We start from the raw sequence: 16,096 nt of genomic DNA, 5'->3' as shown, positions 1-16,096 counted from the left end.
CACTACTATATAACAAATAATTTTAGGTCCCAATGTCAAAGCGATAGAAGAGACTATGACGTGACCGTTTGTATCCTAAGCAACGCATCTACTTCCTGGGCTACAGTATTGACTTCGCCATTTTCTCCTCCCTCACCGCCATTTTCTCCTCCCTCTTCCTCACATCACTATGGATCTGAATTCTGTTACCAATGTTTTAAACTCGTTTTCATTAAATGAGCTGAAAGCTCTCAAGGCCAGTGTTGAGAATGTCATGAAACTTAAGAGAAATTCTGTTAAATGCGAGGACTTCTTGGAGTTGCATTCAGATTTTGTTCAGAACAAGAGTGTTCAACATGGCACGTTGATGTCTGAACTTGAAACACTTATGGCCAAGCAAACTGCTGTGAAAACTGCCACAAAGTGGCTCACTTCCACTGGAGAAGAATATGTATGGTCTTCCTCAAATGGACACACCACGACTAAGGAGCCAATCGATATTTTAAATTATCCTGGGATAACAGAGCTTATGCATGATATCAACTCCAAGTTTGGCTGCAAGCTAAACTCATGCCTAGCAAGCATGTACAAGTCTGGTTCTTGTGCAACTAGGTACCACAACGACGACGAGGTGTCTCTTGACCAGTCGCAAGGTATTTATGTAGTTTCATTTGGAGCTGAGAGGACCATCGACATAATTCCAGAAAATGGGGATAAGCGATGTAACAGTAAATGCTATATCACCCCAAAGGACTGTAGTTTGTATATTATGAAACCGGGGTGTCAGGAATATTGTCTTCACAAGGTTCGTGCAGAGAGCTCAGTTAAGGGGACTCGGTATAGCTTATCTTTTCGCTGCCAGATACCGAAGACAGATACAAATGTAGTCAAGGAGCAGATTGCCCGCACTACAATTCCTATGCCGCCCACCACCACCTCAACACCAACCATTTACTACCGAAATACTCCAAGAAAACCGAAGAGCAGGAAAACCACTGTCCTGTTTGGTACGTCAATGACAAAATTCGTACGGACAAATAAGTTGGGATTCCGGGGAAGGAAAGTAATCAATGTGTCTCAAAGTGGTGCAAAAATTAGAGACATCACTGAAAACATTCATAATTTTCATAAAACTCATGCAGCTGCAGAAGCTGACGATATTGAAAAAATTATATTGAGTGTTGGTACAAATGACATTAAACATTCTAAGTATGGGGTTCAGTTCCTTAGGAAGTATCTTACTGAATTAATTGACACCACTAAGCAGTTATTTCCCGCTGCAATTATAATTATCCAATGTTGTCTTCCTATTAAATGTTTATATTCCTACATAGCAAAGAATGTTCTAGATTTTAATAATCTACTTAAAGACTTATGCCTAAATAATAATTGCGTGTTCTTAGACTGTTTCTCAGTCTTTTTAACTCGAGACTTTAGATCATGTAATGAACTTCTATACCATGATTGGCTTCATCTCAACATGAGAGGAGTAGGTTTACTGTCCACTTGGCTTAAGTTTGTTGTAAACGAACACAGTTTTGACAGGGTTGTAAATAATCTTCTGGGAATTTAAATCTTTGATCTTTTCTTCCATTTAATATTTTGATTAAGACGTTGCGCCTAAAATTAAAACTCAAACAAATCTCTGATTTAATCTTTTTCTCAATTTTATGCCTCCCATTTCAGGTACATTCGGTCACTGTCCATTTTCCAATATGTTAGACAATGGGGGGGGTGTAACCCAAAAAAACCCAACTCCTACCCAAGAAAAGGTAATACTGGGATTGGGTTTTTTTGGGTTTTTTTGGGTTTTTTAAACAAAATTTAAACAAAATTCTAGCCATTTCATTAATTGTATTGAATGTGAATTATTTCCCACTGAGTCTTACCTACGTGTTGTTCTCATGTCTTAACTTAATAGATAGTTTACATAGTATATAAGTGTGTTTATATTGATAGTATGTTATCACGATAGCAAACAGGATGTCTCGTTCATCGAGATATAATCCATATATGAATGCACAAAGTGGAAATGTGCCAAACGTGGCAAATGTGTTCTCCTGTCATGAAAGGAGGCTATGACGAAGGTCAAGGGCAAGTCAAAGCACATGACTTAAATTACTTGACTTAAGGCGGCTTCAGAGTCCGAGTCTCGATGATGTGTCTCCAAAGCTTTCTGTCCGTCATAAGCTCCTTAATCTCCCCAGTGTTCTTAATCCAGTGTCACTTATTAGGTTATCGACGAAGGTGAGCGGTGGTCTACCCCTCCCTAGGTTCCCAAAGGAGAAGTTGGTGTGCTGCCAGGTCATCATGTCGCTGGATGTGCCCAGCCAACCTCATTCTTCTGGCCTGTATCTTCGAAATAACTCTTGGGAGTGATCCAAAGACCTCCTTGTTGGTGCGATGTCCTCTCCAGTCCACGTTTAGGGCCATCCGAAGCATTCTACTGTAACATCCGTCTATTCTTTTCTTCAAAGATTCTGTTATTGTCCACGTTTTCGTTCCATACAGGAAGATTGATTCAACCGTAACTTGAACAGACGGATCTTTAAATCTCGGCGCAAATTGGACCTCCATATAGCCTACATTTTGTGGTAGGCAGCCCATGCCTTGGCCTTGCGTAACCTAAAGTCGTGCTCCGTTGTACTAAAATCCTCAACTTCTTCTAAGGCATGTCCGTCCTTAGAAATTATTGTGTGTGGCTCCTCTCCTACTAAATTAACTGTAAGATGCTTGGTTTTAGACAAAAAAGATTTCATGCCTCCTCATCAGATGAGGCTTCTGTAGGACTGTAGCATGTGATGACAGTGAGCCTGGGCTTTCCATTAAGAGACATGGTGAGGATCCTTGCGCTGTAAGATTTTATAATTTTATAAGACTTATAGCCTCATATGCGCTGCTGTACTCGTCAAGATGATTCCTACTCTCCCATTAGAAGCGCCAGCTGCGTTTCTCCACGCAGATGATATCACTGGATGAATCCCTTTGTTCATCTTTTCTATTCTGGTATTCTCAGCAATCAGCATGCGCTACCCGATGTTCGATTCTTGCAGGCCAAGGATGTGCAGCTTGCTTCGAGAAAATAGTTCTGCAAGTTCGATGCGTTTGTGCTGTTCTCTGGCTGTTCTTAATCTTATGTTAAATGTGCTAACCTTAGCAGTCCTTTTACATGATACAATACAATTGATGTTCATATTTTTTTGATGTTTTCTTGTTTGACTTTCTGTAGAAATAGGTTGTCGTGATGTGGAGACCGAGTCATCAGCTTCTGTAATAGTAGCGTAATTTCCCCGGCAACCACTTCCACTAGAAAAATAAGGGGCTTTAACCCGTAAGCTGTTGATAAACTTCATCTTGACTTTTCAGTTGGCTCACAATCCTGTGCAGTCCCCTGCAGTGGATTGTGTTCTTAACTCTTGCGCCACTAAAAGGTTAAGGGCATCCGCTTGAACAATAGCCATCTTTAACTCTCACCATAATATCTTGGGTATCTTGAGCATGTAATTGCACGAACATAATATGCTATACAAGACAAATGTGACACTTCCTTTTTCTACCCAACAGCATCAGTTGTAATCCTTACCCAATCGTCACCTGCTCCAGTGTGGGACTTTCCGATTTTATCCCAAAGCATAAGGAGGTTAGAGTGAGAACAGAGCTACACTTTAGCGGGGACTAACCCTTCCCCTGACTACTTCGTTACCCGGTACCCCGGGCATAGGGAGCCGTATCCTGACCACCAGAGTGTGGTCCAGTCTAGCTGGGTCAATGGTCATAGTATACTAGGTTGAACAGGGTAACAGCCAACACCTCTTTAGCTACTGTGCAATCCACAGTAAAGATTTACGAGTCTCAAAGCCTCTTGTAGACCAAGAGTTAAGGAGTCAATAGATCAAATTATTGAACTACCGGGGCTCAATGTCTCCCGTCGATCGTCCTGCCTTTAGCCTGGACCCCCTGTCCAGTATCCACACTCTGCGTGCTGAAGACTGGATACTATCCAGTCTTCAGCACGCAGAGGTAGTGGCTTTCATCATGCTGTCCGATGAGTGTCTGGAAGAGGGCACCAGCAGGATACCCCTTTTCAAAGTTCTGGGAGCCTCACATCAGACCAGGGCTTCCACCCAGCGTCTATCCAGCGGTGACGCCTTGGGCCACCTAAGCTTCACACAACCATTGAAAGACCACCTGCCTACTTGTAAAGTGGAGGATATTGACTCATCAGAGGAATGGGCGAAAATAGTAACTGTGTATTGTGATGCTCTGCATCATGATACGGCTGTTGAGGTTTGCCTCAATGGAGGGCGAGATCGAATGCCATCCCAGTCAAGATTTTAGCGACTCCAGGGCCATAAACAAGCGAAGATATCACTCAATATCACATGCGATCATGCAGCTGATGGTAACTGCAAGATTCTTTCAGTTGGAGATAGAGCATGGTTTCTCGTTAAGCGGATGATCAGGAAAACGGAAACAGAGATCGTGAAGGTGAGAAGAAAGGCTTTATTCCTCTCGTACCGGTTGCGGTCAGGGTTGGGGTCATCAGTGAGTTGCGTCCCTACTAACTCAATTTGCCATGGCCATCGAAGTGAGCATTACATATGGCTGATATCATATCTGGATGGCCAACTTCTTCTGAGCACATCAGTGAATAAAATACTGCTTTTGGGTGATATTTAAGCGATTATATCTATTGTGATGTTGTAGTGATGAACCACAACAGTGATGTTGTACTAATAATTGTTTTGCTAGGTGCCTACATGATTTTATTTCCTTCAAATGAAAAATTTGTAAAAAACCCAAAAAAACCCAACTCCTACCCTGAAAAAGGTAATACTGGGATTGGGTTTTTTTGGGTTTTTTTGGGTTACACCCCCCCCAGACAATGAATCGTTTAGACTTAGAATAGGTCTTTTTGCATGCAAAAGGCCTCGTACACAGTCAAGAAATGCACTTATACATATCAACACGTTTATACCTAACAAAATTTACACATTTAAGTCTCCATACACCCCACACATCAACTACAATTATCATAATCATATGTTTCTCTTCTATTCTCTCATCATGACTTACTTTCTCCCAATTCTTCTCTCCACGGTTAGGTCCATGAACACCGTATTCCCCCTAGATTCTAATATTCATTCCTCTCTACTCCTTGACAGCCCACGTTATCTTATACCATTTCTTGCTTGCTCCCACATCAAACTTTTCTTTGTAATTATCTCCTCATGGTTTATAAGAAATGTTTTTCTCCCTGGTAAGATGAATAGAGTCAAGTATTCCAGCCGCCTCAGGCGTCTAGTCTCTTTATTCATTCTTTGGGTTTTCTCTCTTAACTTTCTTTTGATAACTCTTGTTAATCCTTCTATGCTTAATCCAGGTCCCAACTCTCTATCTGTACTCTACCAAAATGTCCAAGGTCTCATTCCTTTCAGTAACCTAAGCTCCTCCCATCCCCTTCTTGATGGTAATAAGATTTCCGAACTTCAATCCTTTGCTAACATAGAGCAGCCTGACATAATTGCCCTAAATGAGACTTGGCTCAAAAAATCTATTTCTAGCAACGAAATCTTTCCTTCTTCTCAATATGAAATCTTCCGCAATGACCGCACGAGAAAGACTCATCCTCAAGATCCTAATAACCCTAAAAAGTTTAGGGAAAATGGAGGTGGTGTTCTTTTGGCTGTTCGGTCTGATCTCGACGCCACTACAACCCGACTACCAGTTAGCCTAGGTGCAGAAATGCTTGCCGTTAAAATTTCTTTTCTTAACAAAGAGAGTATTGTAATCTGTACTTGTTATAGAGTAGGAACTCTTGGGTTACCTAATCATGATGTCATAGTTAGTTATATTCGCAAGCTAGTTTCCAAAAAGAATCCCCCTAAAATCTATGTTATTGGTGATTTTAATCTCCCCCATACAGACTGGCTATCTTCATCCAGTACCGTACCTATTGAGCAATCCTTCATAGATTCTTTCAGTGATCTTTCTCTCTCCCAGTTGATCACATCACCCACCCATAAAAGTGGTAATACATTAGACATTCTTCTCAGTAATTATGATAACACAATTGATAACTTGAATGTCTGTGATCCTCATTCCGTGTGCAAATCTGATCATTTTCCTGTCACTTTTTCAATTAAAAGCTCCTTTTCCCGTAAGAAAACTCCTAAACGTAAAATCTATAATTTTAAGAAAGCAAACTGGGACATGATTAATCGTGAATTATGCTCGATTAATTGGCAAGTCCTAGAATGCCTAGATCCTGATTCGTCTTGGAAGTTAGTTAAAGACTGCATTATGAATTTAGTTGATATACATATTCCTAAAGTAATTATTAAATCAGAGTTCCAACCCCCGTGGTTCGATAGTGAACTTTTTTCTTCATGCCGTAAAAAAGATAGACTCAGAGCTAAATTTAAAATTTCTGGTTCTATTTCTGATGAGTTAAAGTTTGTTACTAGCCGTAAAGATTTTAAGAGGCTCTCATCAGCCAAAATAAGAGATAATCTTTTTAATAGTGATGATCCAGCGCTTATAACTAAGAAGTTTTGGTCACATGTTAAGTATAAATCTAACTCCTGCCGTATTCCTAATTGTGTTAGTTATTCTGGACAGCTTCGGTTCAATCCCAAAGATCAAGCTAAACTTTTCAATTCTTTCTTTTATAACCAGTTTTCGGATCCTTCACTTTATGACACTGACATCTCCTATGTCAATGATGTTGATTTTGATATTGACTTCGATCATCGGGATGTTCGTAAGCTTCTTTCAAATATTAATTCAAATAAAGCCCAGGGACCAGATGGCATACACGGTAAAATTCTAAAAAATTGTTCCGTAGGTTTAGCTTACCCTCTAACATGCATTTTTCGTGGATCCTACAACAGCGGCTACATTCCACAAGAATGGAAACTTGCAAATGTTGTCCCAATATTTAAGAAAGGTAAGAAAAGTGAGGTTGAAAACTATAGACCAATATCCCTTACTTGTTTAGTCATGAAAGTTTTTGAGCGCATTGTTAAACGTAAACTGCTTTCTTTGACAAGTACCCTTCTTGATCCCAGGCAGCATGGTTTTCTAGAGCACAAGTCATGCACAACCAATATGGTTGATTTTTGTGATAGCCTGGCATTGTCTCTTAACGAAAACATTATCAATCATGTTGTGTATTTTGATTTTGCTAAGGCATTTGATTCTGTAAATCATGATATCCTTCTTCATAAGCTAAAGACCTTATATAACATTGATGGTACACTTCTCAAATTTCTTACCAATTACCTTCAAGGCCGTTACCAAAGAGTGGTTATTGGTAATGAGATGTCATCTACCCTCTCAGTTAATTCTGGTGTCTCCCAGGGCTCTATCCTTGGTCCCTTACTTTTTGTATTGTTTATCAATGATATTCCTCTTGGCCTTTCGGATAATACTGATATTGTTTTGTATGCCGATGATACAAAAATCTGGCGTAAAATACATTCATCTTCTGATAATACCAATTTACAAATGGATATAGACTATCTCTCTGACTGGGCACTTAGAAACAAAATGCGATTCCATCCAGCAAAATGTAAAGTGCTTATTGTTTCAGGAAAACCATCTTTATCTCCTCCATTCGCATATAATCTTGATGGCTCTCCTCTTGTGTATGTAGAGTTAGAAAAAGATCTTGGAGTCGATGTTACTCCTAAGCTCAGTTGGAATAGTCAGTGCGACAGAATTTATACTAAGGCCTGCCAACAACTTGGTATGGTCAGAAGAGATGGCCATATTGTCATTGATCAGAAACGTCGCCGGGCGCTTTACCTCTCCCTGGTTCGTAGCCAATTCGAAAATTGTTCCATAATCTGGCGCCCTTGTAATAAATCACTTAGTGATAAATTAGAAAGTCTCCAAAAGAGAGCTATTAAATGGATTCTGTCTGAAGAGGGCCGCAGTTATCCACCCGAGCAATATGTCAAAAAGTGCAAGCTTGTCGACATTCTCCCTTTGTCTCAAAAGTTTGACTTGAACGATCTTATTTTTTTCCACAAAGTTCTGAACAATTTAATTCCTGTATCGCTGCCTCACTATCTCACTTTATATCAGGGCACTTCTCGACTAAGACGTTGCCACCTCGACAGTCTGTCTATTGTGTCATCAATTTTACCTAAGTTAAGTCAGAATTCACACACCTTATGTACCTCAAATAGCCCACTGGCAAAATCATTTTTCTACAGAACTCATATACTGTGGAATGGACTCCCTTTACAGGTAAGACAGATTGTGTCTACAAGTGTTTTCAAAGCTGAGGTCACTAAGCATCTATGGAAATGTTTATTGGATAGTGAAACAACAGCCTAGCCTAGTCTCTTTGCTCCCCATATTATTATTATTTTTGTTTTATTAATTTTTTTATCTACCTTCTTATACTTTCAACATCATATCACACTTCACCCGCACACCTCACACATTAATGACCATATCAGACCTGTATCTAATGTATCTGGAATTTGACGTATTGAAATACCAATTTTGACTATATATCCACAGTTATTCACCATGGATTTGTTTGTTATTAAATAGTTTTTCATAAATTTTTGGATTTAGATTAATTCGATGTAATGGGTCCAAGTTACTGCGGACATAGTTCACTATGTGTTTACCGTGTTTGGGTGCCCATCATATTTTACAGATGGGGGCGATATTTTGAACGATTCTATTTTATATTCATCTATTGCTGTACTCTGTAAAATTTGAAAAGTATTTAATAAAAAAAAAAAAAAAAATATGGACTTATAATCTACGGCAGTGGTAAGGGCTCCTAATTTGCTTGAAACATGACCCGTTCAAATCAAAATAGAAGTCTGCTGTGTAATTATACTATATATCAATGATAAATATTTGTCAGAATGTGATGAAGAGTATAAGTGGAAATGTTTTCTTCTCAAGATGAACTACTATACATTCTGACGTTATGGGATAATAACACAACAGTCCTGTTCGCTCTCTCCGATCCCTTTTGCTAGGTGAGTTAGTTTTTAATCTGAGTACAGAGTATTAAATTGTGGGCAATTGTACTAGAAACTAGTCTAAAGCATTCAAAATGTAAAATCAGCTATAATATCCATTTAATCAAATTGAGGAAGCATAAGAGCGTTTACAAACATTTTTCTATATTTCAGTGGAAGTATAAATAAATAAATAAATAAATTCTAACATTTATTACACGCTTCGACATTAAAATATACCCAACAAAGATGTACATTTAAGTCATTCAAGCGAGATGTATGTAGTTTTTTAAAACCTAGATTATAATAATGCTCCTATTCTCCTACTAACATGATCTTACATAATCAATATTATATGGTCCTGAAAGTTTAAAAGGTTGTCTATTACCAGACCTAGGTATTTCTGGGATTTATGTGAAGACTGCCATGTTCCAAATCAAGAGGGATCGACAGTCTATCAAGATTAGGACATTTGTCGAATACTATGAATGAGGATTTTGAAACATTTAATCTCAGCCTGTTAATTCTAAGCCATTCATATAAAATCTTTATACTACTTCTACTACATTGTCAGACGAGCCTCAAGTGATATTATCAAAATATAGTGCACTGTCATCTGCAAATAAACAAGCAGTAGACTGTTCTGCTAATCTATTGTTATGTAGTAAATGGACATACATTTTCAAAATTGAAACATGAGATCACAACTCAATATAGGATGATAATCTATTTGATGAATATATAATAGTATTTAACTTTCCCTTGATAACAAATAAAATAGTCAGATTTTCGTTTTACGGGATATTCAAGTAACAGTTCATCATTCATATGCAATGATTGATCAATACCGAAATATATAAACTTACTCTTTGTTAGCCTTTTTACGTGTATTTCTTGAAGGTTTTAATGGCTTCTATCTCTTAGAGTCTTAGGTTGAGTTAGGTGGGCCTGATCTGTCTTTGGCAGACACAATAAGCATAGCTAAGCACACCTTTCTTTGAGAATTTACATCTCCCGCCACATCTGTTGTCGATATCTTTGTTCTTACAGAAACATGTGACCAACATATTGGACTGGTCTTTGACGAAAGACCGGTAATCTTGGGATGTGTCCCCTTTACAATAGAGTGCGATGTTGGTGGCAAGTCAAATTTATAATCAATATTACTATATTGATAGGCTCTCAACATGTCAAATGTGACAAACTCTGTTGTAAGCTTTAAAAACTTTCACCAAGTATTCCTCAAATTTCTTGATCTGAGCTTCATTTAGTTCTACTCAAAGCCTTCAAGGTACATTTCCGGAATCGCCTTTAAGGCTGACAATTTGGTACCTATTCTTGACTGAGTTTCACACCCAGTGCCAATTTGGGCTGCGAGTAACACTTTCATCAATGGTCGTGGCATCCTACGTTATAACTTATACCGATCAGTTGTTTTAAAGTGCAAAAGTCAGAACTTTCTCTATAAGTTTTTTATCGGACTTATTGCTAGTACATAGTGCTTGTTATGTATAATGTATATTGTGCTTGTATACATGGGTAAAAATGGGGTCTGACCTAATAACTCGTACACCTGAAGTCTGTAGACATTAAAATCGTGCTCTACCCACTCAATGTGATGATTTTGACCATTTTTATGGCCAAGATGAGCGCTTAGCTATCATCAGAAGCTGAGATATCTTGTAATAAGTAAATTAACTACTACTCGCAAGAGCCTAAAATTACATTTTGACCTTATAACTCCACAACCTAAGGTCTGCAGACTTTAAAACCATGATCTACCCCACTCAATGTGATGATTCTGACCATTTGTATGCCAAAGATGAGCCCTTAGCTCCCATTAGAAGCTGAGATATCTTGTAATAAGTACATAAATTTCGGCTCGCGAGAGCCTTAAGTTACGTTTTGACCTAATAGTTCAACAACCTGAAGTCTGTAGACTTTAAAACCATGATCTACCCCACTCGATGTGATGATTCTGACCATTTGTATGCCAAAGATGAGCCCTTTACTCCCATCAGAAGCTGAGATCATATCATGAAATAAGTGTGATAATTGTTACTCGCGAGAGCGTACGCGTAGAAGGGCGTGGTCACATAACTCATCAACCTTAAGCGTGAGGACTTTGAAACCAGGTTCTACCCCCTAAATGTGATGATTCTGGTCATTTTTATACCCATTTTGCATTGATCTCCTTTCTCCAATCAGAAATTGAGATATGTGGGTTTATATATCGCGAAAGTGCCAAAAAAGGCGTGGTCAATTGCGCAAAACTGCTTCATATTCAGAAAGCCTCGTATTCAGAAAGTCTACCCAAGCCAAATTTGTTCCTTAGGGCCGTTCCAGGTCTCGAACCTCGGGGCGGAAGAATATTCTCAGATCCTTGATTATTCCTAAATCCAAACTGATGGTTGGTGAGCAGGAGAGTTAGAATTAACCCAAATATCAGGGACACGAATGACTACTCCAGGATTTAAGAAACTAAACTTTCAACACTGAAAACATTCAGATTCTTGCCAAATATATTTCGATTGTAGTCATCTCCAGTGACATTGAACCTAAAAAATGTTAAAAGGTTAGTGAAACTCGAGCCGTTACAAAATTAAGAATCCGAAAAAGGTAAAAAGATCATATTAAGGTTTATGGAATATAGGTAATCCAAAGGGATTGACAGTATTAAGGCCAAAAGGTCTAAGAGAATTAAGCAAATGTATGTAGTTATTTTCTTTTACTTCAAGTGTACTGGGACTGCAATTCTCTAAAATAAAAGTTATAAAAGTTTCATTAAAATCTGTATGTATAATGTACTCCTAAACCGTAGTCAATCAAGTGAACTCCTAGGCTATACTCATCACTAGTAATATCAAATGCTCTACCATCAATGATTTCATAAAATTTGGACCTGTGTCCGTCCATCCTTTTATGCAAGCTATTAATAGTCCTACCCACATAGTTTTTCTTACAAATCGAACACTGTACAAGATAGATGATGTTATAGGTCTTGCAACAACCAGGGGCTGATTTGATCTTTTTGCCATTTGATGTGATGGAGTCCTTACTCATGATCATTTTACAACACTTGCAGTTTCTTCTGTGACAGGGTTCAGTTTTACCATGTTTAGCACCTAAGGCAAGCTGTTTAGATGTAACGAGGCGAGATCTAAGCGTAGATCCCGTTTTCTTCACAAACTGAAACAGTTTTTTCCTTTCGGTGCTGTGGTGGAGTTTGTGGCTTGCTGACTCTCACTTTCACTAAAACTACGAGTTCGTCTCAAGTGACCTTCGTATTTCTGGACAACATTCACCAAGTCATTGTCACTTCCATAACTGGTTGGTGAGCAGTTTATTTGTTTCAATGTTCTCGGTAAGCTGTTGGTTAACAAAGTATTCTATACATTTCCCAAGTAAGGGGAGTATGGAATATGGATATTGGTCGATAAGTATTTGGATCATTAGGGTCCCCGTTCTACTCGCCATGTTCACTAAAAGTAACCAGTTTTTATGTACCTAGCTCGCACCATGCCATGGTCACTAAAAGTTACCAGTTTTGGTGTACTTTACTTGTCATTTTCACCCCAAAGTTACCTATTTGGTTACCAGTTTTAGTGTAGCTTACTCGCTAATTTCACCAGAAGTTACCAGTTTTGAGGTATCTCATTCGCCATATCTAACAAAATTTCCCAATTTTAATGTACTTTACTCGCCATGTTCACCAAAAGTTACCATTTTCCATGTACCTTACTCATCATGTTCACCAAAAATTGCCTGTTTGATGTTACTTGCTGATTTCACCACATTATGAAGTTCAGAAAGAAATATTATTCCTCAATTAACACTATATCTCACTAGGGTGGAGACGTGACTGTAGTAGTTATGATGCGGAACGAGACTACGAGAGGGAGAAGAGGAGGGCCCCGTTGATATGGTGAGCCTGAACCACATGACCCACCATGCCACTCTCTCCCTCGAAAGATGGTCACCAGTACTTTCCCAACCAGCCCGCCCCTCTGATAAGCAGCAGTGTGTGAGAGAACGGAGCGCCAGTACTCAGTCTGTGGAGGCCATGCACATGGTCTGTGACGAAGAGGAACCTGTGACCAGGCAACCAGAACAACATGTTGCCCGGCAACCATAACAAAGACCCTCTGAACAACCTGCCCGGCCCGCTTGGACAGAGCAGGTAACTGCCCTTGTTAAATAACACTTTTGCGGGTTTATATCAGGGGGGGGGGGGGGGGGGGTACCAATGGCATAAAATGGCATACGTTTTATGGCATAAATGGAAATTTTTATTGTCCAATTCTCCATTATGCAATTTATGTCATTGGTACCCCCCCCCCCTCCCCCCCCCCTCCCCCCCCCCCTATCAGAGATATTTCGGTTTTTTACCATGTCAAACACGGGAGCTTTGAGCACTTTTAGGAGAATATTCATTTTCGTTCATTTCGGTTCATTCCATGAACCTGGGTAATTTTACGCGACTTTTGATGACTCGTAAGCTTAGCTTATAAGTATAACTATATCCATTTTAGAAAATCGAATGGAGGCTTAACCCAATTCCCAGCACTTAAATACAGCAAACACTTCGATGTCCCAATGTCCCAAATTCATGGAAATTGATGGATTTATCTTCTGAAACTAGCAAATTTCAAGATTTTCGTGTTGAAAAAAAATTTGTTTAGCCACACTTTGACAGAAAGGCTGGCGCGCGCGCACAATTTATAACTGCACACGCGTTCGCTTGGTTTATGAAGAGGATTTTGGAATATGTTTTGGTGGTGAAATAGGTAGTACCTATCCTAAACCATCATAAAAATCAAGTTTCGACCTCTCAACCCACTCAAGCCATTCCCAGGGGCCACGCCCATCCCAAAATAGCTGAAATCCAGGTAAAATCAAGATTGAAAATCTTTACCCCCGTATGCGATTTATGTTCCGGGGTAAGGTGGCCCATGTTTTAGTATAAAATGGGTACTGACTATCCCAAACCATCAAAAAAACCAAGTTTACACCTCTCAAACCACTCAGGCCACTCCCAGGGGCCACGCCCATCCCAAAATAGCTGAAATCCAGGATTAAAAATCTTTACCCCCGTATGCGATTTATGTTCCGGGGTAGGTGGCCCATGTTTTAGTATAAAAATGGGTACTGCCTATCCCAAACCATCATAAAAACCAAGTTTCGGCCTCTCAAACCACTCAGGCCACTCCCAGGGGCCACGCCCATCCCAAAATAATTGAAATCCAGGTAAAATCAAGATTGAAAATCTTTACCCCCGTATGCGATTTATGTTCCGGGGTAGGTGGCCCATGTTTTAGTATAAAAATGGGTACTGCCTATCCCAAACCATCATAAAAACCAAGTTTCCACCTCTCAAACCACTCAGGCCACTCCCAGGGGCCACGCCCATCCCAAAATAGCTGAAATCCAGGATTAAAAATCTTTACCCCCGTATGCGATTTATGTTCCGGGGTAGGTGGCCCATGTTTTAGTATAAAAATGGGTACTGCCTATCCCAAACCATCATAAAAACCAAGTTTCGGCCTCTCAAACCACTCAGGCCACTCCCAGGGGCCACGCCCATCCCAAAATAATTGAAATCCAGGTAAAATCAAGATTGAAAATCTTTACCCCCGTATGCGATTTATGTTCCGGGGTAGGTGGCCCATGTTTTAGTATAAAAATGGGTACTGCCTATCCCAAACCATCATAAAAACCAAGTTTCCACCTCTCAAACCACTCAGGCCACTCCCAGGGGCCACGCCCACCCCAAAATAGCTGAAATCCATGTCAAATCCCATACAAATCCAGACTGAGAATCTTTACCCCCGTATGCGATTTATGTTCCGGGGTAGGTGGTCCATGTTTTAGTATAAAAATGGGTACTGCCTATCCCAAACCATTAAAAAACCAAGTTTCAACCTATCAAACCACTCAGGCCACTCCCAGGGGCCACGCCCATCCCAAAATAGCTGAAATCCAGGCAAAATCAAGATTGAAAATCTTTACCCCCGTATGCGATTTATGTTCCGGGGTAGGTGGCCCATGTTTTAGTATAAAAATGGGTACTGCCTATCCCAAACCATCATAAAAACCAAGTTTCCACCTCTCAAACCACTCAGGCCACTCCCAGGGGCCACGCCCACCCCAAAATAGCTGAAATCCATGTCAAATCCCATACAAATCCAGACTGAGAATCTTTACCCCCGTATGCGATTTATGTTCCGGGGTAGCTGTAGGTGGTCCATGTTTTAGTATAAAAATGGGTACTGCCTATCCCAAACCATTAAAAAACCAAGTTTCAACCTATCAAACCACTCAGGCCACTCCCAGGGGCCACGCCCATCCCAAAATAGCTGAAATCCAGGCCAAATCCCATACAAATCCAGACTGAGAATCTTTACCCCCGTATGCGATTTATGTTCCAGGGTAGGTGGCCCATGTTTTAGCATAAAAATGGGTACTGCCTATCCCAAACCATCATAAAAATCAAGTTTCGACCTCCCAACCCACTCAGGCCACTCTCAGGGGCCACGCCCATCCCAAAATTACTGAAATCCAGGTAAAATCCAGACCGAGAATCTTTACCCCTGTGATGCTTTTTGTTCCGGAGTAGGTGGCACATGTTTTAGTGTTTAAATAGGTAGTACTTGTCCCAAACCATCATAAAAATTAAGTTTCGACTTCTCAACCCACTCAGGCCACTCCTAGGGACCACGCCCATCCCAAAATTACTGAAATTCAGGTAAAATCCAGACCGAGAATCTTTACCCCTGTAGTGATTTTATGTTCCGGGGTAGGTGGAACTCAGGCCATATCCATTCTAAAATTACTGAATTCAAGGTGAAATGAAAATAGCTAAAATCTGGAAACCCCTACCCCTGTAATCGTTTTTATATGAGACTTTTTAAGACAATTCAATTTCTTTCAGATTGGGAGTTGCAGTGAAGTTCTGCCAAAGATTTTCTACGATGAGATAAGAATACCTAGACCTTACCTCTCGAACAATTCTCTGATATCACATCAAAATGTTAATTTGTTTTTATGTGAGATTAGAACCTTAAATTAAAATGTTTTATTTTTCAAAGAAAATGAAAATTTGCCCTCACTCCTAATTTCCTTGT

At 39.7% G+C, this 16,096-nt stretch overlaps 1 protein-coding gene and 2 long non-coding RNA genes across 3 annotated transcripts in view; all 3 read left to right on the top strand.

Moving 5' to 3' along the window:
• Positions 1-16,096, top strand: part of LOC134815553 (cytoplasmic FMR1-interacting protein 2-like) — a 123,754-nt gene continuing 107,658 nt past the window's right edge. The window contains exon 1 of the mRNA XM_063824094.1: positions 1-26. The gene's annotated coding sequence lies outside the window, so the exon portion shown is untranslated. The remainder of the gene's footprint in view (positions 27-16,096) is intronic.
• On the top strand, positions 8,747-12,856 carry LOC134815715 (uncharacterized). Its single transcript, XR_010160282.1, has 3 exons — positions 8,747-8,775; positions 8,873-8,990; positions 12,822-12,856. It is a non-coding gene; the product is annotated as an uncharacterized LOC134815715 (long non-coding RNA).
• Positions 12,859-16,087, top strand: LOC134815714 (uncharacterized). The gene is made up of 2 exons (XR_010160281.1): positions 12,859-13,152; positions 15,904-16,087. It is a non-coding gene; the product is annotated as an uncharacterized LOC134815714 (long non-coding RNA).

This window comes from Bolinopsis microptera, chromosome 5 (genome assembly GCF_026151205.1).
Source record: "Bolinopsis microptera isolate Bmic1 chromosome 5, MBARI_Bmic_1.0, whole genome shotgun sequence".
NCBI lineage: Eukaryota > Metazoa > Ctenophora > Tentaculata > Lobata > Bolinopsidae > Bolinopsis > Bolinopsis microptera.
The sequence above is the reverse complement of the archived record's forward strand: the minus strand, read 5'-3'. Positions and strand labels throughout refer to the sequence as shown.